Source organism: Chrysemys picta, chromosome 1, assembly GCF_011386835.1.
Source record: "Chrysemys picta bellii isolate R12L10 chromosome 1, ASM1138683v2, whole genome shotgun sequence".
Taxonomy (NCBI): Eukaryota; Metazoa; Chordata; order Testudines; family Emydidae; genus Chrysemys; species Chrysemys picta.
This window is the reverse complement of record NC_088791.1, coordinates 54,056,224-54,082,260: the sequence shown is the minus strand read 5'-3', so window position 1 is coordinate 54,082,260 and position 26,037 is coordinate 54,056,224. Positions and strand designations below refer to the sequence as shown.

Sequence of the window (26,037 nt, the reverse complement as noted above, 5' to 3'; positions counted from 1 at the left end):
TCAATTACTGCAGTTCCTATTTCGCAAAGAGCTGGTAGAAATAACAGAGTAACATTTTTTCTTACCAGCCAACTGGTTTTCTGTTGCTTGACAGGTCACTGTCATAGTGAGTGGTTCCTCTTCTATGGTATCTGTGTCATAGTCCATAGCCATGGCTCTGACACAGTGGGCTTTAAGGTGCAGTGAGTGATGGAGGCTTGTTGAGGCATAGTTGAATTGGAATACAGGAAGTCCGTGAATGGCTACAGGGTATTAAAGGGACTTTAAGCTTCTTGCAGGCACTTCCAAAAAGAAGGAAGGAGAAATTGGGCTTTCTGAAACCAAGTAGGCCATGGTTGTCTAGGAAGTGCCAGAGGACTTCTTCCCAGGTCTTGAAGTTGGAGCTAGAAATTTCCTGATTAAAGTCAAAAGGAGGGACTATATTGGTAAGGAATCTATGACAAGTGAACAACACTAGTTTTCCAATGAAATATGAGGTTGGGAGGAATTACAAGCCAACCCCAAGATGTTAATTCTATAATAACAATGAGAAGTCTGGTGGCACCTTAAAGACTAATAGATTTATTTGGGCAAAACCCTGTGGGGTTTTTTACCCACGAAAGCTTATGTCCAAATAAATCTGTTAGTCTTTAAGGTGCCACTGGACTCCTCATTGTTTTTATGGATACAGACTAACATGGCTACCCCTCTGATATTTAACTCTATAATGTGTGAGAGAACTGAAGTCCAGCGAGAACCATATCATGATGAGAAGATATCCCATGTTCTGTAATGAGCTATATTGTTGTACTGAGCCAATCCATATGAATGCAAAATGGAGGACAGGCCCTTGGTGAAGGTGTATCTTGGTTTGTCTGGGAGTGGTTTTCTAAGAGTTGCAGTAGGCCAGTAAACCAGGCTCTCATGGTCGTGCAGGAGTAATTAGGCTCATTTTGTAACCCTTCCTCTGAGCTTTATTAAGGATGTTCCAGATCTTGAAGAAACTATGAGAGGGATAAACAGCTGCAGACAGATTAAGATCACCTGGAAACCATTATGCCAGGACTTGGCCTGGATGAGTGAGTAACACCCTTCTTTCTTAAGATAGCTGTCATACTACATTGGTTCTCCACTTGTAAGGTGACTCCCTTCTCTTCATGTGCAAATATATATTTATGTCTGTATCTAATTTTCACTCCATGCATCTGTAGAAGTGAGGTTTTTTACCCATAAAAGCTTATGCCCAAATAAATCTGTTAGTCTTGAAGGTGCCACTGGACTCCTTGTTGTTGTGTGGATACAGACTAACACGGCTACCTCCTGATACATCTTTATACAATCTCTCTCTCTGCCACTCTCATACACATATAATGTAAGATCTGTGTTGCTCAAAGAGTAGAGATTCAATAAACAATTTTCCTTTCAGAGAAACCTCTTGGAACTCCTGAGACTGCATACCCACTCTTTTTGCAGGCTTACAGGTACCCCAAAAAGAATCTTCCATCACCTTGAATGGAATCAACCAAGCAAGCAAACAAAACCCCAACCTTTTAACACAGGCTATTGAGTTTTCTAGAGAAGGGCATTGAATAAAATACACGACTTACTAAAATAAGCTGTTTCTTAAATTAGCTTTTTTTTATTATTAAAATAATTCTGGGAATTTGAGTGGCTCTTTTAAAAAGAAAATAATGGATTCTTTAAAAAAAAAAAACAGGCTCTAGCATATTAAAAAATATGAGGTCCATGATGAACACATGGCCAGTTGATTGACTGCAGTTTTATTTTTAAACTTTAACACTAAGTTGTTTGGCTCCTGCAACTAATTGTCCTCACTTTCTCCTGTATCCAGTAATCATCCTGTCCTGTGCTCAATTAGTTTCATACAGCAACAGCAGGGGGAAGTAACAGTGGCTGCCTGAAGATAAAAAGGCTGCTATGCCCTACAGCAGAGGAAGGGCAGCCACAGTTTGTAGGAAGAAGAACAAGAAGCACCAGTACTGCCTACCCAGGCATCTGGCAAACTTTGGGATGGGGAGAGAGAAAAGAACCTCCACCAACCAAAAGAAAATGGAGATCTGGAGAGTAGCCCAGCTGGCGCAGTGATGAAGGGAGAAAGGGGGAAACCCCTACTTGCACTGTCCACTAGAGAAGGTTACAACGCTGGAGCAGTTTGTGAGGTATTCAGGGGCAGCCTTCCCAGGGTGTGCAGGACAAACAAAGGGAAAGTAATAGCTGGCTGAGCTGCCTAGCTGCCTTTACTAGAGAACTGAACATTGATACCAGCCCAAGCTGCCATCCTCACAGAACCCCTGGGTATACTACTGGGAGGGGAGAGGTACTATGTCTCTCATCATGCTCAGATCAAGGTTCCTAAACCACATTAAGAGAGAGCACAATATTATGTGGAATACTGCTGGAATTGGCAATATCCCTGAGATCGGACTACTTTTTAAGTGTTTCCACTGCAAATAGGTCAGGCCAGCATGGCTAGTCGCAGTTCCAAAGGTGCAGGGGGTGGAAGAAAGGAACGAATGAGGAGGCTTCTCCTACAAAGAACACATCAGCAGTGCTTCCTCTGCTCCCCAGAGAGGGAGTGAAAGATGCTTTTTCTCCCCCACACCTGCAGATTCACTTATTTGCTGCTCTGGGGCCAGATTACAGCCCATCTTGCACAATGACAAAGGGGCCACACCCTACTCCTTGGACTGACTACCCATACCATAGGTAGAGGCTGCTGTCCTTCCCACCCCAATGCAAGAGGAGGGGATGGGTGGGAAGTAGAACTTTGGTCAGTGTATAATGTAGATACACATGCTGGGGGAGGTACACTGTACCAGGTATAAAGATATCTTTTGTATAGTTATCCTCCAAACACCCTGGGGAACTGAGGCACAGAGATACTAAGGATATGTCTCCACTGCAATTAGACACCTGCAGCTGGCCCATGCCAGCTGACTTGGGCTCATGGGGCTCGGGTTAAAGGGCTGTTTAACTGTGGTGTAGATGTTGGAGCTCGATCTGCAGCCCAAGCTCTGGGACCCTCCCAACTCACAAGGTGCTGTGAGGACCCAAGCCTAAACATCTACACCATAATTAAAACAGCCCCTTAGCCCAAGCTCTGTGAGCCTGAGTCAGCTGGCAAAGGCCAGCTGCGGGTTTTTGACTTCAGTGTAGACATACCCTGGGTGATAAAGGGCTAGATTCACAAAGGGAGTTACTTTTAGGCACCTATTAAATCGCAGGAACAACACTGTGATTCACAAAACCTATCCAACGAATGGGGAGAGACAGCTACCTTTGAATGTGATCTACAAAAAGCCAGCACACTTTGTGGGGAGCCACCTAAGCTAGGCCATGGGAGATGCTCGTGAGCAGGGTGTGCATACTAAAGTGTGCTAAGCCCCACCACTTTCTCAGAGATAGGCGTCTAAGGCCATGCTGCGGGGAGGTGATTATTGCTGCTTGCAATTCACAACCAGGAACCTGTCTCCTGGAGTCAGGCAGCTTAGACACCTAAGGTGTTTCTTGTGAGAATACCTTAAGCAGGCACCTAACTCCACACAACAGCTGGTGGCAGTACCCCCATCACCCAACTTTACAACTTTTAGCCCAATTGTTAGATCACTCACTTGGATTGTGGGAGACCAAAGTTCAATTCCCCCCCCCCCCCGGCAGAAGGGGAGAAAGGATTTGAACAGGGGTATTCCACCTCTCCAGCCTGTATTCTAACCACTGGGCTAGGGGATATTCCGATGTGGGGCTTCCTCAGCTTCTCCTGGTGAAGCTGTTGCACTGTGGATACATAATTAAGAGAGCCTCTGGTCCACAGAGAACAATTCTGTCATGCAGTGGTTAAGGCACCCACCTGGTAGGTGAGAGACCGAGGGTCCAATCCCCCTGCTCCAATGACTTTTTAATGATTTACCCAAGTGGAACAGTTCCAACAGGAGAGACTAAGGGAACCCACATCCTAATAACCTATTTCTCATTGGTCAGCCCACACTCCTGAGAGGTGGTAGACTCTTATTCAACCTCTTTCTCCCCACCAGGCACAAGGGAGAAATTAAACTTGGGTCTCCCACAGTGCTTAATTTGTGTCCTAGCTTGCTAGGGCTGAGCCCCTGCCCCTAGGCTTGGCAGTTCATAGCCCCGGCACCTCTGGGTTTGCTGCATCAGTTATGAATGTAAAATAAATTACTTGAGCCCTGGCACCTAATTGCTTGAGCCCCTGCACCTCTTTCATTACAAATCAAGCACTGGTTTCCCACCTCCCAGGGGAGTGCTCTAACCACTGTGCTAAAAGTTAAAAGGTCAGCACCATCACCGTGACCACCTCCACCTCCCACTACATTTTGAATAGGACCCAATCTGGTAGGCAGCCTCTAAGCACAATTACCAGATCGGGCCCTACATGAGATTTAGGTGTTCCCCTGCCTATGTTCCCTGGTTCATGAATTGCTCTGGAGCTTAGGTAGGAGAGAGCTACCTGGAAAGCTAGTGAGGCAGCAAAGCACAAATGCACAGGCAGAAACTTAGGTGCCAAGGGAACTTTTACATTGAAAATTCAGGCACTGGGTGAGTTTAGGTGCCTCCAGGGTCTGATGGGAGTTTGTGAATCATAGTGGAGCCACCTCAAAGTGTGACTTAGGCTATGTCTACACTACATAGCTTTTAGCGACATGGATGTGTTGCCACAGCTGTGCTAAAAGTCATGCAGTGCAGTGTACACCCAACGAGGGGCATTTGAGTTGTTGGCGGGGGAGCGCTTCTGCTGACAATGCGCTGTTCACACTGGCACTTGTCGCAGCAACATTTTTGTCTTTCAGAGGAAGGGGAGGGTATTTAACACCTCTGAAAGACAAAAGTTTTGTCGTTCAATTGCCAGTGTACACTTAGGCTTAGGGATCTAAACCTGAACTGTCAATTTTGTGAGCAATAGCTTTTTAAAGAAAAGTCTTGTTTCACTACAAATATCAGCCCTTTAGCACATCTATGCTCAGTAGTTTATAATGCACAACTGTCTTTTGCAGGCATAAACAATTTGGGATAAAATTTGCTTAAAAGATTAATTCAAAATTAAAATTAATATATTGTATTGTATTATTCTCCCTACCCATTTAGACATACACTTGATTCAAGTTTGTTAAAATGTTCCTGCTGTTAAAGGTTTAGCTATATTCTATGCAAAAGGACATCAGCTTTGAATGCTGATGGGACACTCAAAATACTAAATTATTTGTAGTCTTTAGCCTCATTATCCAACATTACTCTATGCTATATTGCATGAACCTCAAGCACTATAAATCAGTCCAGATCATCTGAGTTTAGCATGTCTTTTCATTTATATTTGTTAACTTTTCTACAATTCTGTAACAGGAAATGTAACCCTTTGAGAAACTGCATCCTTTTTTGCCCATTTACAAACAAAATAATTAAAAAAGAGACACTTGCAGAAACCAGCTCATCTCTCTCTCCACCTTGAACTGCTGTCCTTCGTCTTTTGTATGCTGCTATAATCCATTCCAGGGGTCCCGCTCTAACTAACCTTGTAAACTGATCTTTTGTGTAGTATAGTATCAAAAGCTTTTCTGAAATTTGGATTAATTATGTTCACTGATTCTCTTTTGTTTGCCACTTCAGGAAACTCATGCATGAGATTTCACGTATGCAGACTATTCTAACAAATTCAGCATTTCCGAATCTTCTGTATGATAGGCCCAAATCTATTTACAGAGCTTCCTCTACCAAAGGTCTAGGTATTAACTATATCTACATCTTTATGATCCACCCAATCCCTATGGGCACTAAGGTTTTACTATGCTACAAGGACCAGCGGTCACAGAGGATCCATTAGGATCACTGAAATAGGATGGTGGGGGAGGGGCAGCCCTGCCTTCTGCCTGGCAGCTCAAAGAGACATTTGGATTAATGTTATATAGGACTCTGTGCCTCAGGGAGAAGAGATTCCATTGAATATATGTCTGGCCAAAACTGAATGACAAAAAACCTCTATTTGGATGCCTGCCCGTCTCTGGGCTGCGATGCTATGGTAAAATAATCCTACCTTTTATGGTGTTTTTTTTTTTAATATGGTACTTCATTGGAATTCTAGGATATAATTCACCTTAGTCTAGAAGTTTATCACCTAATTATCTTTTTTTTCCTCCCACATTTCAAGCATAACTATAAAATATTTTACTCCAATCCGTCCCCTCTAGGCAAAATTAACTCTATGTCTAGTATACAATCTCCTGCTTCTTTCAGATATTTATGATGCAAAGAATTCATTCAAGCTTGCAGCAATTTCAGCAATACAAATATCTGCCATTCAAAAATTTTAGGAAATACAAGAAACTAAAAAAAAAAAGGAGAGAGTGAAATGAAGAAGAAAAGAGCAATAATGCCTCTCTAGAAATGTTCCTGAATGGCAGCTCTACTTCTTTAAACAGGGATTAATATACCATATTTTTTTTAAAATTCAGTATCTTAAAAACCAAAATTGAGGGTGTTGGATCCCACAGTAAATGTGCATTTCAAATTCTATATGAAGTGTGCCCTCCACCCTCCTGAATGTAAAGGGAGAGAGAGAGTAGGGCAGTTTTCCCTCCTTCTCTAATCCTCACTCCCACATGTTTTGTTCCATCTGTCCTGTGTTTACAACCTCCGCTGTTGTAGATAGTCTATATCTTATGCTTTGCCCTGTGTTTCACCTTTCCTTTGTCTGGTCACCCTTTCTTTCCTGCTACCCTTCTGATCTACATTTCTTTCCCCAGTCTCTCTTCAGTTCTCATTGCTTCCCCCACAGGCAAGGTAGCAGTACTAAAATTATGCAATCAGGAGCTACCTGCTGCACCTGCCTGCATTCTTTTCATATACTAAGCCAGCAAGGCAAAATCCTGGCCCCACTGAAGTTAACAGCAAAAGTCATTTATTTCAGTGGGAGTCCGAGAAGTAAAACAAGCTTGGGGAGGAAAGGGTAGGAGGATGTTTGTTACAGGAAAAGGAAAAGAAGTCAAAATATAGAGACTACCTGGGATTTATGTAGTAAGGTGTTTTTACTAATATTGATTTAAATATCTTTACACATCAAGTCAGGCAAGTTTGTTAGATACTGTGGCTGTGATTCGGCATAAGCAGACAGTTAAGCAGGTGCTCAACTTAAAGATATATTTAAAGTCCCACTGATGTAGGGTAAAAACATGATTACAACTCCAGGGGATTTTCTCGTTCTTTCTGCCCCTTCATAGGTTGGATGCTGCAGGAAGGGAGGAGCCTGCGGGGAGGAGCAGAGGCACTGTCTTGTCTCCAGGGCAAACAGGAGGGGAGGCAGCAGTGGAGCAGCCTGGCTCTTTGCTCCCTGCTCCCCTCCTGTGAGAACAGCTTTGGGTTGCTGTAGTGAGAGGGAGGGAGCTCTGCCTACAGCATCTCTAATTGATTATTCTGTCCCAGGAGGTGTGAAAGTGGGGCAGGCAGCCAATCTGAGGGCTCTAATTTGCTACATGCCTGGAGCATCTTGCATCACCAGGAAACTGGTGCTAGCTCCAGCACTCACAAAAATATCACAAAAAATGACAACACTGCCGTTCCCAGCTCAGCAAGGATTAAAAGTCATTCCCTTCTATGAAATATTTGTTGGTCCCTATAAGAGGAGGAGGTTGGCAAGTCCCAGTTCCTGCTCCCATGTCACACAACCATCACTATGCTTAGCACTGTAAGTTCTTCAGAGCAGGAACTGGCTCTTTGTATTTGTACAACAGAGTCCTGATCTTGAATGGGACTTCTAGTGAGAGCTCCTGCCACAGGGGCCAAAATCGCATCACTCACAATAATTTTGGGAGAGATGTCAATGCTGTACCTATCGCACACCTAGTGGGGGAGTGCATAGGGAGTTCAAAAATCTGCAGACAGATCAAAAAACATGATTTAAACTTCAAAAAATAATCTCAAGATTTTTGCACCGCTTACATGATGGGGGGTTAACTCATGTTTTTTGAATGTTTGGGTTGGCAGCATTGTGGCATAAAATTGTGTTAATTCTAATTCACTGCCTCTCACTTATGAAAACTGTATCAGCCATTCCACATATATTCCTTTTATTCCTCCTTCAGCATCTACCATCTTGAAGAAATGTGTTACAATAGAACTACCAAGCAAGTAGCTGAGGGACGCGGTCCAGTGAATTTAATTTATTTTTACAGTCTCTGATTCCAGTGCTTTCATGCTTCCAGGCACTTAAGGTAAAAAAAAGCCAATCAATTCGAAATCCCTCACACACACTCAAGTGGTCCCAAGAACTGGTCAGTCTCTGCTCATTAGAATCAGTCAGGCTTTGCTCATTAGAATGTCAGTACCCAAGATTTTCAAATAAATCAGAACCTACAAGTACTTTTATTTAAAAAAAAATATTTTAATTTCAGATACATCTTTCCCTGTAATATATTTTATTACTTAATAAATTAAAGTTTAATGAGGTATTTGTAATGAAGTCTATAAACTTTTGCTTTCACAAAGGATAAATGGGCAGCTCAGATTTTTTTTTCTTAAAAAAAAAAATCATCATTCCTCAGTCAATTTCTCTCATTTTCACAATGCTGACAGTTCCTTAGTGAGATTTTTTGTGATTCACAAAGCATCATTTCACCATTTTTGTTGCTGAAATTTAAGAGCTACTGTACTTTTCACTGCTACAGAAGTGTTGAAAAATGCATACACAACTTTTAAAAAAGGATTTTTGCTGTCAGGTTTTTGAAAATTAGCTAGAGGGTTTGTCATGAGCCAGTTTTGTTAGAATAAGAAATCATTTTCAAAATATTTTTTTAAAGGAACACTGTCAATTTGAAAATCACATTTCTATTTGTACCTACTATTGTTACAAGTTAACCATTAAGATTTCTATTAATTAAATAGATTAGAGAAATATTTTTCCCTCTCTTATTTTAGTTTGTTTGCTTTGTGGTTTTGTCACCACTCTATGTTTAGTTAGTTTTACTGTTTTGCTGATGGTACATGAACTTTCTAGGCCCTGAAAGTAGGTGTTTACCAGTAATAGTAGCAGCATAGCTGAAAATGAAAGTGGGCAACAGCAGCAAGCAACATTATGCAAAAAGAGAAAGGGGGCTGGGAATAGGTCTGAGTATATGCTCATTTTAGACCCATTCAAAAGACCCTTCTAAATATAAATAAGGGAGTATAAAAACCTATTTAACAGTATTTAAAGAATTATTTAAAATGATTATTATTTTTAATGAATCCTATTTAAAAGGTGCTCTTCCAGACAAATGCCTTATTACAATTAGCCAATTGAAAAAAGCTGATAGTGTCCCTTTAAATAAATGCTGAATGGAGAAACATTTCCTTCACAGAGGCAGATGGATACTGCCAGCAGGATTCAATGTGACAGAAGAAGTGGGCGTATGTCTGGCTGAGACACCCTTTGAAGAGGCAGATTAGGATAGACCAGCTAGAGGAAAAGGCCACAAGGCAGGCTGCTATGGCTGAGGAGGGAAAAGGGCTAAACACTGATCCCCCTCCCTTCTCCATTGCCTGTGACTGGATCCCAGTGCATAAAGTCAAGCTGTTTAAAGCTCGTAGGATAGTTTTGTCTTGCAGCTCCACTGAAATCAATACCCACCTCTCCCATGTACATAGTGATGCCCAAGGTTCTATTTCTTGATGTCTAGCCATTACTAATGCCACGTGTTTCAGTACCTAATAGGCAGCTACAGTGCTGCATCCATTGTAGCTTTGTTTACACTGATCAAACCATCTCATTGTGTAGTCATGTCATCATATATCTATGTCATAGAATCATAGAACTGGAAGGGACCTCAAGGGGACATCTAGTTCAGTCCCCTGCACTCAAGGCAAGACTACATATTATCTAGACCATTCCTGACAGGTGTTTGTCCAAACTGCTCTTAAAAATCCCCAATGATGGAGATTCCACAACCTCCCTAGACAATTTATTCCAGTGCTTAACCACTCTGACAGTTAGGAATTTTTTCCTAATGTCCAACCTAAACCGCCCTTGCTGCAATTTAAGCCCATTGCTTCTTGTCCTATCCTCAGAAATTTTTTTCTCCCTCCTCCTTGTACCAAACCTTTTATGTACTTGAAAACTGTTATCATGTCCCCTCCTAGTCTTCTCTTCTCCAGACTAAACAAACCCAATTTTTTCAATCTTCCCTCATAGGTCATTTAATAATTTTTGTTGCTCTTCTCTGGACTTTCTCCAATGTGTCCACATCTTTCCTGAAATGTGGCATCCAGAACTGGACACAATACTCCAGTTGAGGCCTAATCAGCGCGGAGTAGAGCAGAAGAATTATTTCTCATGTCTTGCTCACAACACACCTGTTCATACATCCCAGAATGATGTTTGCTTTTTTTGCAACAGCATTACACAGTTGACTCATATTTAACTTGTGATCCACTATGACCTCCAGATCCCTTTCCGTAGTACTCCTAGGCAGTCATTTCCCATTTTGTATGTGTGCAACTGATTGTTCCTTCCTCAGTGGAGTACTTTGCATTTGTCCTTATTGAATTTCCTCCTATTTACTTCAGACCATTTCTCCAGTTTGTTCAGATCATTTTGAATTTTAATCCTGTCCTCCAAAGCACTTGCAACACCTCCCAGATTGGTATAGTCTGCAAACTTTATATAAGTGTACTCTCTATGCCCTTACTAATCATTAATGAAGATACTGAACAGAAACCGACCAGAACCGAGCCCTGCAGGACGCCACTCGTTATGCCCTTCCAGCATGACTGTGAACCACTGATAACTACTCTCTGGGAACGATTTTCCAATCAGTTATGCACCCACCTTATATTAGCTCCATCTAGGTTGTATTTCCTGGTTCAGGGATCGGCAACCTTGGCATGCACCCCATCAGGGAAATCGGCTGGTGGGCCAGGACGGTTTGTTTAACTGCAGCGTCCGCAGGTTCGCCAATTACAGCTCCCACTGGGCCGCGGGTTCGCATTCCAGGCCAATGGGAACTGCGGGAAGCGGTGTGGGCCGAGGGGATGTGCTGGCCGCTGCTTCCCGCAGCCCCCATTGGCCTGGAACGGTGAATCGCGGCCAGTGGAGCTGTGATTGGCCAAACCTATGGATGCTGCAGGTAAACAAACCATCCCGGCCCGCCAGCGGATTTCCTGATGGGCTGCATGCCAAAGGTTGCCAATCCCTGCCCTAGTTTGTTTATGAGAAGGGCATGCGAGACAGTATCAAAAGCCTTACTAAAGTCAAGACATACCACACCTACTGCTTCCCCCCATCTACAAGGCTTGTTACTCTGTCAAAGAACGCTATCAGGTTGGTTTGACATGATTTGTTCTTGACAAATCCATGCTGACTGTTATTTATCACCTTATTATCTTCTAGGTGTTTGCGAACTGATTGCTTAATTATTTTCTCTTATTATTAAGCTGACTGGTTGTAATTCCCCGGGTTGTCCTCATTTCCCTTTTTATAGATGGGCGCTATATTTGCCCTTTTCCAGTCTTCTGGAATGTTTCCTGTCTTCCATGACTTTTCAAAGATAATCGCTAATGGCTCAGATATCTCCTCAGTCAGTTCCTTGAGTATTCTAGGATGCATTTCATCAGGCCCTGGTGATTTGAAGACATCTAACTTGTATAAGTAATTTTTGACTTGTTCTTTCCTTATTTTAGACACTGATTCTACCTCATTTTCAATGGCATTCACTATGTTAGACATCCAATTGCCACCAACCTTCTTGGTGAAAACCGAAACAAAGAAGTCATTAAGCACTTCTGCCATTTCCATATTTTCTTCTATTATCTTTCACCCCTCTGAGTAACAGGCCTACTCTGTCCTTGGTCTTCCTCTTGCTTCTAATGTATTTGTAGAATGCTGTCTTGTTTCCTTTTATGTCCCTAGCTACTTTGATCTCATTGTGTGTCTTGGCTTTTCTAATTTTGTCCCTACATACTTGTGTTATTTGTTTATATTCATCTGCTGTAATTTGACCAAATTTCCACTTTTTGTAGAACTCTTTTTTTTTTCCCCTTTTTTTTTTTTGAGTTTTAGATCATTGAAGATCTCCTGGTTAAGCCAAGGTGGTCTCTTGCCATACTTCCTATCTTTCCTACACAGTGGGATAGTTTGCACTTGTGTCCTTCATAATGTCTCTTTGAAAAACTGCCAACTGTCTTCCATTGTTTTTCCCCTTAGACTTGCTTCCCGTGGGATTTTATCTACTGACTCCGAGTTTGCTGAAGTCTGCCTTCTTGAAATCCATTGTCTTTATTGAGCCGTTCTCCCTCCTACCATTCCTTAGAATCATGACTCTACCATTTCATGATCACTTTCCCCCCCAGTTGCCTTCCACTTTCAAATTCTCAACCAGTTCCTCCCTATTTGTCAAAATCAAATCTAGAACAGCCTCCCCCCATTAGCTTTCTCCACCTTCTGAAATAAAAAAATGGTCTCCAATACATTCCAATAACTTGTTGGATAATCTGTGCCCTGCTGTGTTATTTTCCCAACAGATGTCTGGGTAGTTGAAAAGTCCCCCATCACCACCAAGTCCTGTGATTTGGATGATTTTGTTAGTTGTTTAAAAAAATGCCTCATCCACCTCTTCTTCCTGGTTTGGTGGTCTGTAGTAGACCCCCTACTATGATATCACCCTTGTTTTTTACCCCTTTTATCCTTTCCCAGAGACTTTCAACAAGTCTGTCTCTTATTTCTATGTCAACTTCAGTCCAAGTGTATACATTTTTAATATATAGACCTCTACCTCGATATAACGCTGTCCTTGGGAGTCAAATCTTACCGCGTTATATCGAACTTGCTTTGATCCACCGGAGTGCGCAGCCCCGCCCTCCCCGGAGCACTGCTTTACCGCATTATATAGAATTTGTGTTATATCGGATTGTGTTATATCAGGGTAGAAGTGTACATTTTTAAGGCAACACCTCCTCCCTTTTTGCCCTGTCTGTTCTTCCTGAGCAAGCTGTATCCTTCTATACCAATATTCCAGTCATGCGTATTATCCCACCAAGTCTCCATGATGCCAACGATGTCATATTTATTTACTAGCATTTCGAGTTCTTCCTGATTATTCCCCATAGTTCTCACATTAGTATACAGACATCTAAGATATTGATTTGACCCCCCCATTCTGTCTTGTCTCTCCCTTATTTCTGCTATAACAGCCCATGCTCCCTCCAGATTCTGACCCTTCTCCCAAGTCTTCATGCTACTATCCATTTTACAGTCACAAGTCCAAGTGTAAGGCCAGTACTGCTCCCTGCCAAAAGAAGATAATGCATTATCCCTCTCTATCTAAGTTGTTTCTAAGGCGCATCAAGATTTAAGCGCACAAACTGTAGGAGCAACTAGCGAGGCACAGGGAGAGTAAGAGTCACAGAATAAGGCAGGTTTCAGAGTAGCAGCCGTGTTAGTCTGTATCCGCAAAAAGAAGAACAGGAGTACTTGTGGCACCTTAGAGACTAACAAATTTATTAGAGCATAAGCTTTCGTGGACTACAGCCCACTTCTTCGGATGCATATAGAATGGAACATATATTGAGGAGATATATATACACACATACAGAGAGCATAAACAGGTGGGAGTTGTCTTACGCTCTCTGTATGTGTGTATATATATCTCCTCAATATATGTTCCATTCTATATGCATCCGAAGAAGTGGGCTGTAGTCCACGAAAGCTTATGCTCTAATAAATTTGTTAGTCTCTAAGGTGCCACAAGTACTCCTGTTCTTCTTTTTGAGAATAAGGCAGGCCATCTCACTGCTGGGGAGCAGGCACCTGTGCATGAGCCAATTCAATATTCAAATGGCTGTCAGCTTAGGTCTGGCTAGCTGTCACTCAGCCATATGGCCCCAGGGAATCTGCTGCATGGCAGCATTGCCCAGCAGGAGAACAGGGTCTGGGCAGCAAGGGCACTGTGATAGGAACTCAAGACCCTAGTGAACCAAAGCAGCCTTCAGCAAAGCCAGAGGACCTGAAGGCTTCCTAGAGAACAACATTTGGTTACCATCAAAATGAGCTTTTCAGCATCTTTAATAGTGTTTTTTCAGACAGCAATCTCGCTTCAAAAAATGACGGTAACAGTCCACTTTTATGGAACTACATTTAGCTCATGAATGACTTGGTACCATTTTGGACAAGATTCTTGAACTATACAAAATAAAACCTTTAGAGAGAAAAGATGCAGTGAATGCTGACTCTTAGGAACAGCAGCACCATTTGTCTCACATGTCAATGCTTTTTGTTACCTATCACTTTCCTTTCTTTGTTTTAAGTCTACTATACATTTCCTCATGTTGGGAAAAAAATCTGATAAATAAGAGCAAAATGCCTGTGCAGCCACCCACTCCTATGAAATGCACAACATAGACAGCATCTGTTCTGATAGACAGTACACAGTATTGTATTCAAGATCCCAAAATACGATTTTTATTTCACAAAAGTCATATATTAAAACACAGATGTCTATTCAGCAGCCACTGCTGAATTCTAGCAACGATATCTCTTTTTAGTGGTGAAAAGCCTGTGCAGAGCAAATACAAAAAGGACAGAAAGGAGAATCAAAGTAACTTCAAAACTTCCAAAACAGGCTTTTTACTCTTGTGTGACCGAAACCGTGGGACTGAAGAACCCGTGAGTGGATGGCTCCATAATAAAAACTGTAAGGGAGTGTGGAAGAGGAAAAAAAATTGTATTTAATCACATAACAAGAATCTTTGAACTTCAATATTTTCAGAGGCGCATTTGTTTCCTGGCATGACTTGTTCTGAAGTTTGTTCCCTGTTTTGCCCAGCTATGAACGTCACCATTTATTAAGTGTAATTTCCTAAGCATGAGATTCCATGGGATGCTGTTTGTCTGCTTTTCATTTTTAATCCATTTGATCTGAGCTCTTTAACAACTAGAAAAACTGACATTTTTTAATTTCTACTCATCACAAACTGTTTATGCCATCAAGCTTGAAAATGCAACTAAATACAGAATGTGATGTATCATTTTATGAACACAACACAATCATGGTATCGTATGCCATGAGATCCGATTTCACTTAGTGTTAATTGGTAAAGGAAGATAAATGTTTAGGAAGAAAATAAAAACTGTCCTACCTTTGTACAAATATTTTCAGAGCACGATGATCTGTATCTCTGTTTTTCTTTCCTTCTTATCTCTTGGGACTTCTTTATGTTACTGCTTGGTCTGGAAAAAAAATTGGAGAACGAGACATTTAAATAGGTAAATATCCCTTCACACTGAATCATGTTAAATAATAACCTACTACGAAATAGAAATTAAAATTGTAGCACAGAAGTAGACAGAGCTGTCAGAGATATATCTTGACGTACCTGCCACAATAAGTTCAAGGTAGCTGGATTGAAATTATATTCAAAACCATGTTTTAGTAAGAACTGAATTAACAATATTTCTATTGATTTTCTCTTCCCCTTCATACAGGAGCACTGAGTCCCAATGGTCACTTGCAACTACGTGGGGCAGAAGCGCACCCTCTACGTCGCAGGTGAGGATTTAGGCCGCAAGAGGAAGAGACTGCTTCATCAGTAATATAAAGCAGCAACTTGTTAGAGCTTCAGTAGCCTCCCTACAGCCCTGTGATTTCTTGCATTATTGGCTCATTATGAATGGGAGAAAGACTTGAGATGAGAGAAGGGAAAGTGGGTTGGGAGAGGGCCTTGAAAGGGAAACTGTGGTCACCACCTGAAGTGGAGGGAAGAGGAGAGTTGCATGGTGGAATAAGGATGAGGCTGGTTGAAGGTAAGGCGGCACTTTATCTAGGATGAGCAATGTAATATGTTTAAAAAAAACAGTGGCTCTGCAGCAAGGGTTGAGGAATTAGGTTCTGCTATAAAGAGATAAATATAATGAATAATAAAGAAAATAAAGAAAAATCAGGCAAAATTTAAGGTCTTGGCAGGAAAATGACTGATCTAAAAGCACTGAAGAGGGAAATGTGTCGATATACATATTGTGAGACCAATAAGACATGTATACCTGTTACCTGAATAACCATGTGATCTTATTATTATCAACTGCATACACTCTTTCTATTTCTCCCCCCACATCAAACCTATACCCAGGTGTTTGTTCCTTTCTCTTGTGTCACGAATACAGTTAGGTTGTAAGCACTTCAGGACAGGGACTGTGTCTGTTTTACTACCTTGTAAAGCAAACAGCAAACTTTAGGAACTATATAAATAACAACGTCTCAACTCTGTACCTTAACACCAAAATAACATTATTCATTTTTGTTTTGTTCTTTTTTTAAACTCTGGTATTTTTGGATAGCAGATAGCATTTTGAGATAAAGAAATAAAAAAAGTCTTCTTTACTTTCAAAATGTCTGTAATAAAGAAAGTCTAACATCTGCACTGAAAGCTCTGATACACACAAAGCTATAATTAAATAATTTAAAATTCAGGAATTCAACTATTTATACATAATTTCCTAGAAATCCCAGATTTGGGGTGGGGGGGGAAGGGAAGTACAGCTGTCCTTTAGTAACACAGTAGATTAGTAAAATGCTTCAATAAATGGAGTTTTGGAGAGGGACAATTTCTGCATATAATTGCAAAGCATTTTCCTGATTAAAATCTTTTCTCTACCTAGTGAAGCATGTAAAATACAGAGAAAACTTTCTAAAAAGTTTAACCTCACTAATGATACTGTCTCAAAGACTTCAATGAGTAGATAAAAAACCTCATAATTACATCTGTTTTCTGAGAGTTACTTTTTGGCTCGACAGTGAAAACTTGCAGCAATGCTATGTGGATTGTGATTAGGCATGAGGGCACAGGGGGGAGATTTGGGGTTTTTGCAAATCACTCAATTATTCCGAATGTTTAAAACTAGAATTATTCACCCATTTCTCCCCATAATTTAAATCCATATCCTCCTCCTTCCAATGACAATCCAAATTGAAAAACAAACTTTTTTAAAGTTAAAGAGATGCCTGTGCTATATCTTAGGGCTAGAACAACTTTTTTAAAAGTTACTCTGGCAAAAATGGGTGCCATACACACACACAGGATTCCATAATGAGATTCAGCTTCTTCGTGCCACTTTGGAAGTTTAGATGGGCTGGAAAGTAGCTGCAACTGAGCCAGCAGAGAACTCCCTTGTTAGAGGGAAAGTTATTTCTGATGCAAGTGTATTGCTCTTCAACCTCTCCCAACATAGGAGGCAGGAAGGATAAGAGGGGGCATGTCACCAGTAGGCAGGATGGGGTGCAGTTGTGTTAGAGCTCTGTACTTCCACGCCTGTGCTTTACAGGTGTTTTCCCTTCATCAGTGGAAGACAAAGCTGCTACCTCTTGTCAGGACCCTGGCTGGCCCCAAGAATGAGGTGGCTGTAATCAGCACCCTGACGGTCTCCCCAGCCTGTCCTGTTGAGCGCTCAGTCACAGGAGTAAAGCAAGCCCAGTTCAGTATTTTTTTTAATTCAGTTACTTCTTTCTGATCCTTTCTGTATTATTTTTTCACTCCACCTGCTCGCCAATATTTTAACCCTATAATTTACTGCAGAACCTTGATTATATGAACAGTAATCGTATGAATAACTAGTTACATGAATTTTTCCCAATGTGGGGGGGAGGGGGAAATCACATAAGGAAAGTGATGTGGATGAAGAACAAGACAACATCACTTCACATTCTGATGAGCTCAGTGCATTGGAAATCACTGCCCAGTGGGTTTGAAAGTCAAGAAGAAAGTGATACAATGCACCATGCTGCAACTTATGCACTGTACCTACAGTAATTCTGAGATGTTCAGTTTTCTGAACTTCTCTATTGTATGCCCTTCTCAATTCCTAACTGGATCATAAAGAAGGGGTGCTACTGTGACCGGATTTGTTTTCTTTCTGCTATTTTTCCACAGTGTCTCTTCACTAGAAATCAAACCAAATACAAGCTGAGTTGAAGTTTCAAAACTATTATGTTCGAAACTATGAGAAATGAGCTTACCTACCTCTCACTGTGAGTGCAGCGAGTTCTGAAATGTGATTTTACAGATTGCAAACACAACTGGGCTTGCAACTATGAGCAGTCCCACTTGCCAGGCCTATTCCTGGCAATGTCTGCAAGATCAAGCCCTGTGTCACTGTCAGGGTGAAAGTAACCTAAAGGACTTACCGGTACTCCGGAGTCCTTAGGAGGGGGCGGGGCCTCTAAATCTCCAGGCACTTTAAATCAGGATTTAAAGCCCTGGGGCTGTGGTAGCAGCAGCTGGGAGCCCCGGGCCCTTTAAATCACCCCCGGAGCTCCCAGCTGCAGAGGTGGCTGGGAGCCCCGGGGGTGATTTAAAGGGCCTGGGGCTCCAGCTGCTGCTACCACAGCAGAGCCCCGGGCACTTTAAATCACCATCGGAGGGGGGCCCCGGCCTCTAGCGGAGCTTTAAAGGGCCTAGGGCTCCACTGCAGTAGTGGCAGCCAGGAGCCCCTGGCCCTTTAAATCACTGCCAGAGCCCCGCCGCCGCTACCCCAGGGCTCCAGCAGCAGGGCTTGGGTGGCGATTTAAAGGGCCCAGGGCTCCAGCCACTGCTGGGAGCCCCAGGCCCTTTAAATTGCTGCCAGGGGAAGCCAATCTGCCCCTGTACGGCGCACCAGCTCTTACTTTCACCTCTGGTCACACTACAGATTAAAAAGTACAATATCAATTTTTCATTTCATTTCTAGAGAGGTTATTACAGATTTATAACTTACTGCATCTCATTGTGTTTCTGATTACAAATGAGGAGACTAAAACAGAAGAGACTTATAAAAAGTTAAAACTATGCACAACTCCTTTCAGTGACTTAGTTCATTTGTTTTAGTTTCATTTAATTTGATACCATTGGTCACACATGACAATTCATCTGCCTTTCTTTCACTTCCTGTTTAAGTACATTTTGCTGTTACACTGTTCTGTGACCTGACAACCTTGACTTATTTCCAGCACTAGCCTAGAGGTGTTTTACTTTGCTCACAACTATGTAATCATTTGACATGTTCTTTAAACTGAATTTGTGGTCCCTTCATAATCAAAAACCAGAGAGAGAAAGCAAATCTAGTAACTCTGGAAGACTGACATGTCTCTTTTGTTTCACTGTTACAGAGAGCCTTCAGTTTCAATGCCATGTTCAAAAAACCCAAATGTTCATATATTTCATCTGGACCAGTTACTTGCCAGTTACAACAGAGAGGATCTAATTTTCCAAAGTTAACTTCCAAACTTGCACTCAAATGTTGCATACACATAGCTCCCAAACTAGCAATGCACTGAAGCATGTAAAGTCAATGGGACTGTTTCTGTGCTTGGAGTTATACAGGTGCTTCAGTGCTTTGCTGAATCTGGACCGTACAGACACTGATGTAAATGAATGTTCATTTTGTGCATGCCAAACACATGCAGCTTCACAGACCAGTTTTGAGGCTTTTTTCTTAATCTTGCACAAACAATTTCTGTTTTCCCACACGATCAGCTTTTAAACTAACTATGGTCTACAGCCTTGTATGCACTGTAATCCATTTTAATTCATTTAGGTTTTTCACATTTAATTGTGAGAAAAGAAACAGGAATGAAACAAGAGTATATCAAACTGCTGAATTTCTGAACTGATGTGGAAAAAGGTCAAAGTGTCAACCCTCTGGTTAGGTCAGTATTAACTTCCATCTACTTTGAGGATCAACTGTTTGCTGTGAGTCTTCTAGAACCCTTCTGATGAACTCACTTATAATCCATAACAAGAATTAGCCTTTTACTGTGTGGTTATTTATTTTTTCCTTAATTGTCTCTCATAAGAGAGCTAATCAAAAGCTTGAAGATCCAAGTAAATTATGCCATGGGATCATCTTTGAAACATCTACAGAACAATACTTGATATTTGAATTAGGTTTTGGATGTTCAAGAGAAACAGGGAAGCAAGAAGAAACTTGGAACTAACACCAACGATATTCGGTATAGCATTTCTTGCAGTTTGAGGATTAAAACCTACATTAAAAGGAATATGAGTTGTCAGTATTCATTGTGTAAGGATGTTAGTGACCGGGGGAGACATCCTCACCCTACTGAAATCAATGGTAAAACTCCCAGTGATTTCAGTGGGGCCAGGATGACACCCTGGACGTTTAAATACGTAAATTAAAACCTGATGCTTGGTTTCGAAATTCTATGGAGCAATTGTAGCGTAGATGAATAATTAAGTAAGGGTGAGTGACATGGCGTTTATTAAAAAACTCAAAAGAAGACTTTCAAATATATAATATACAACTAGATTGTTTTGTAAGAAAGAATATGATTACAGAAATGTTGTTTTATAATATTATAGCAAGGACTTAAATTCAGCTGGAGCTGTCTGGAGCACCCCATCAGTTTCTTCTTACCAACCCTCTGAGAGCGGGGACAGTGGGCAGGTCTTGGAAAGGACATGTGCAACACATCTCAAAGAACAATAGTTACAGAAAGGTTAGTAACCGTTCTTTCTTCTTTGAGTACTTGCACATGTCCATTCCAATGTAGATTACTCACAAGCAGTTGCACAGAAGGTGAACTCGGCGTTCAAGGACAAGCTGACTGCAACACTGCGTGGCCGATGTTGGCATTGTCTCTGGTTTGTTAGATAATGGCATAGTGTGCTGAGAATGTGTGCAGTGAGGACCAGGTTGCTGCCCTACAGATATATTGAATAGGGACTTAAGCTAGGAAAGCAGCTGAAGGGGCCTGAGATCTTGTGGAGTGAGCAGTCAGGTTAGGTGGAGGAGGAACTCCCACGAGGTCATAACATGCCTGGATACATGAAGTAATTCACGACGAAATCCTCTGGGTAGAGATGGGGAGCCTCTTCATTCTCTCAGCTATCGCTTTGAACAGCTGAGCCAATCTGTGGAATGGTTTCGTCCTTTGAATATAAAATACCAGGGCCCATCTAACATCCACGGAGTGCAGACGCTGTTGCTTAGGGTAGGGTAGCTGCTTGAGGCTTAGGGTAGAATACTGGTAGAAAAATTGCTTGGCTACACTGGAATTGTGAAACCACTTTCGGGAGGAACTTTGGATGCAGGCGCAGCTGTACTTTATCTTTGAAGAATATTATATACAGGCTCTGACGTGAGGGCTTGGATCTCCAAAACTTTCCTGGCTGAAGTGATGGCCACTAAAAAGACCACTTTCCAGGTGAGGTGCAACAGTGAGAATGTCGCTAGCAGCTCGAAGGGTGGGCCCAGCTTTGACAGGACAAGGTTTAGGTCCCAAGGATGATTGGTTCCTTTACTTGAGTGAACACCCTCTCCAGGCCTTTGAGAAAACAGATTACCATTTCATGCAAGAAGACCAAACTGTTGTCGACCTTCGGATAGAAAGCTGAAATGGCTGCCAGATGGACCTTGACTGAAGAAAGGGTCAGGTCTTGCTGTTTCAAGAGCAGAAGGTACGCCAAAATTTTCACTGAGGACTGTGTAAGTGCAACCCCGTGTTGGGAATACCAGAGGAAGAATCGTTTCCACTTTGCCAGGTAAGTTGCCCTTGTGGAGGGTTTTCTACTGCCCAATAGGACTCTATGAACCTGCTCCAAGCAAGCTTGCTCTTCAGGATTCAGCCATGAATAGGGCCCTATCAAATTCATAGCCATAAAAAAGTGCCATGAACCATGAAATCTGGTCTCCCCAGTGAAATCTGGTCTTTTGTGTAACTTTTACCCTATACTATACAGATTTCACAGGAGAAACCAGAGTTTCTCAAACTGGGGGTCTCAACACAAAAGCGGGTCATCGAGTGGTTGCAAGGTTATTCTATGGGGGTCAAGATATTGCCACCTTTACTCCTGCGCTGCTTTCAGAACTGAAGGCGTGCAGTCTCGGCGGGGGCCCCTGTACTAGCGCTATGAGTGCGTAGCACCAGGGGGCACTAGAGCCGACCCAACAGATACCACTAAGGGAAAAAATTCTGGCAATTATGCTCGAGGCAGGCACACACCTACTTTGGAATGGACATGTGCAAACAATCGAGGAAGAACTGGAGTTCTTCAAGATGTGTGTTCCCTATGTGTGTTCCACTGTGGGTATGCATGTACTCCATGCACCTGAAACCAGAGATTTCTAGCAAGTAGTGTCCATTGGTCTGTGCCTGAGCAGCTGCTCCCCTTGTGCTCTGTACCAAGGGTATATGGGGCAATGTAGACCAATGCCTCTCTATTTCCTCCTCTTACTATGAATGAGAGAGAATCCAAAGCAGAGGTGAAGGAGGGCAGGTAGTAGAATACAGATAAGTATCACACATCTCAAAGAACTCCGCTTACACAGGCTAAGTAACTTCCCTTTCCTCCTTGAGTGCTGGTCCCTATGTGTATTCCACTGTGGGTATGGCTGACTCAGAACAACGCTTCCTTAGCTCTCGTCCCCTAACGCCCCTACTCTACTTGCGCTACACTGATGGCATCTTCATCATCTGGACCCATGGAAAAGAAGCCCTTGAGGAATTCCACCATGATTTCAATAATTTCCATCCCACCATCAACCTCAGCCTAGATCAGTCCACATAAGCGGTCCATTTCCTGGACACTACTGTGCTAATAAGCGATGGTCACATTAATACCACCCTATACTGGAAACCTTCTGACCACTATACTTACCTACATGCCTCCAGCTTCCATCCAGGACACACCACACGATCCATTGTCTACAGCCAAGCTCTAAGATACAACCGCATTTGCTCCAATCCCTCAGACAGAGAGAAGCACCTACAAGATCTCTATCAAGCATTCTTGAAACTACAATACCCACCTGCTGAAGTGAAAAAACAGATTGACAGAGCCAGACGAGTACCCAGAAGTCACCTCCTACAAGACAGGCCCAACAAAGAAAATAACAGAACACCACTAGCTGTCACCTTCAGCCCCCAACTAAAACCTCTCCAGCGCATCATCAAAGATCTTGGGAGACAGACCTGTGCTCCCTTACAGACAACCCCCCAACCTGAAGCAAATACTCACCAGCAACCACACATCACTGAACAAAAACACTGATCCAGGAACCTATCCTTGCAAGAAAGCCTGATGCCAACTCTGTCCACATATCTATTCAAGTGACATCATCATAGGACCTAATCATATCAGCCATACCATCAGGGGCTCATTCACCTGCACATCTACCAATGTGATATATGCCATCATGTGCCAGCAATGCCCCTCTGCCACGTACATTGGCCAAACCGCTACACAAAAGAATTAATGGACACAAATCTGACATCAGGAATCATAATACTCAAAAACCAGTGGGAGAACACTTTAACCTGTCTGGTCATTCAATGACAGACCTGCGGGCGGCTATTTTACAACAGAAAAGCTTCAAAAACAGACTCCAACTGCTATCATGCTATCATGTCCCCTTTCAGTCTTCTCTTTTCCAAACTAAACAAACCCAATTATTTCAGCCTTCCTTCATAGGTAATTTTCTCAAGCCCTTTAATCATTCTTGTTGCTCTTCTCTGGACCCTCTCCAATTTCTCCACATCTTTCTTGAAATGCGGTGCCCAGAACTGCACACAATACTCCAGTTGAGGCCTAACCAGCGCAGAGCAGAGCGGAAGAATGACTTCTCGTGTCTTGCTCACAACACACCTGTTAATACATCCCAGAATCCTGTTTGCTTTTTTTGCAACAGCATCACACTGTTGACTCATATTTAGCTTGTGGTCCACTATAACCCCTAGATCCCTTTCTGCCGTACTCCTGCCTAGACAGTCTCTTCCCATTCTGTATGTGTGAAACTGGAGAGACAGAAGCCAAATATCAGAATCAGAGGGTCAACCCAAGTTGTAAGCCAGAGGATCAAAGCCAGAAGGTAGAAGCTCTGTCAGTTCCAAAGCAATGCAGCTAGGATCAAAGCCAGAAGGTAGAGGGGAACAGGGACTTGAGCAGAGCAGGAGCAGGAAGTGGAAGCAGGTGTACTGGGGGAGAGGGGAGGTCTCCCTGGCCTGGATCCAATTGAGACCTCATGGCACATTCCATTAGGTGCTTCCAAAGCCAGAGGTCTATACCTACTGCATTCAGTTGGGAAAAGAGCTACATATACTGCACTTAGCGGAGATAGGAGTTTTTCCGAGCAGTGCTGGTGGTCACTGCTGACCAGAAAGGAAGAGGAGGAGGAGACACAATTTTTAAAGCCTGGGAGTCTGGCCATAATCTCAGACGCATGCCAAAGGACTGGAAAATTCCCCAGCCTGGGGATTCTAACGATATATCTAAATGATAACAATATAAAACTTATAAATATTTACAGGACAATATTTTGAAGAGGATCAGTTCCAGACACTGGAGGACTATAACTCAGCAGTCAGCGCCATGGAGCAGTAAGAAGGATCTGGAGAGGGATTGATCTCCATCACCTCTTATACCTTCAGCGTGGAACATAAAGAGAACTATGCGGGTGCGGACTAATGGACACTACTTGCTAGAAATCTTCAGTCTCAGCTCCATGGAGCATATGCATACCCACAGTGGAATTACACATAGGGACCAGCACTAGAAGAAGAACTGCCACATCCGATCAGACCACTGGCCTGCCTAGTTCAGTATCATGTCTCTGTCAGTGGCCAACACCAGATGCTTCTGAAGAAGGCAAAAGAAAAGTACTCGGCAAGTATGTGGGCAATTCAGTGTACAAAGGCGGTAATTCTACAATATATATGCAAGTGCATATATTTACTAATGCACATAGTCCTATTGACTTCAGAAAGAATAGTCAAATACCTAAGGATTGGGTCCTACACCTGCCACTATTGCTGAAATGTATGCGTTAGACCTTTAAAAAAAAAAAAAGCATGGTTTGTGTGTTAACTCATCCTCTGACTCGGAATTCAGTGTGGGAACTCCTCCCTCTGGGATAACTTCATTCTCCTCACTTTACTCACTTACATGGGCTGTTGAAAGTACAGCAGAACCTCCCAGGGGAGAGCCAGTCCTCAGCAGTAGCAGAAACTTTTCAAGCAACAGCTGGAGTTGAAAGCAGTAACAACAGCAGTGGAGAGATTCAGATCTGTGGCCTCTTACCATCTCCCAGAAGGCTGCTTTTTGCAGTTTGCACTCTGGATATGATTTTTGATCTGTTGCTTGGTTGCTTGCTGCAACATCCTCCTATTTCTCCTCATCTCAGTTCCTCCTGTGCTGATTTCACGCTTCCTGCCCTCCACCTCCTCCTCTCATATCTCTTTCCTCTCTCCATTCCCCATCCAATCTGTGTCCCTGTGTTCTTTCCCTTCTTGCTCTCCCTCAATCCTACTTACTCACCGTCTCCTGTAACTACCCCACATTCCACAATTTATTATTTTTAAATGGGAGTCAAAAGTGTCTAAGGGAAAGATTTGTACAGGTATTCAGACACCTAAACATTTATAAGTGCGCAGTAGTATTTTCAAAAGCATCCAGGTGCCTAACACCCATTGATTTCAATGGGAGAAAGGTGAGAGGGAGGGATAGATAGAAGTATTAAATCCTCTACCCTCCCTCTCATTTTAGATTGTAAGCTCTTTGGGGCAAGAACTGTCTGTGTCTTTCTTTTTGTTTAGAACAATACTGAGCACAACAGACCCTAATTCTAATTGGGGTCTTTGAGTGTTTTCACAATATAAACAGTAAATAAAACCAATAATGAATAATAAGATATCAGGATTTCATTTGTTCCAAGATGCTAACATTTTTTATGGAACTGATATCCTCAGAAGTTTATCTAAAATATTATTGTGTTTTTGAGAAATAAGCTAAGCTTCTCAAGTAATCATCACCAAATCCGGTACATGGGCAGATATATTTATTTCAGTCCATTAGCCTAACGATTCCACATCTGAAGTGGAAAGTTATTCCACCTTAAGAGTGAGAAACTTTTTTGCCTCTATTGAGCTTTCTTTTTCACCCATGCCAGGATGATGAAAGACCTCCCAGAAGAGGTCTGTTGGATCAAACCTTCTCTTTTTAGTCCAAATTCAGAACAGGTTGAGGTAATAGTTGATACTTCAATAGGTTTGTCCGCTATAGTTTGTTTTTATCTCA

General features: G+C 42.2%; 1 protein-coding gene across 42 annotated transcripts in view; it reads right to left on the bottom strand.

Moving 5' to 3' along the window:
• The window catches only part of NRCAM (neuronal cell adhesion molecule), a 300,157-nt gene that overhangs the window by 166,880 nt on the left and 107,240 nt on the right, over positions 1-26,037 (bottom strand). For all 42 annotated transcript variants that reach the window (XR_010590368.1, XR_010590369.1, XM_065556848.1 and 39 more), the window contains exon 2: positions 15,115-15,205. The gene's annotated coding sequence lies outside the window, so the exon portion shown is untranslated. The remainder of the gene's footprint in view (positions 1-15,114; positions 15,206-26,037) is intronic.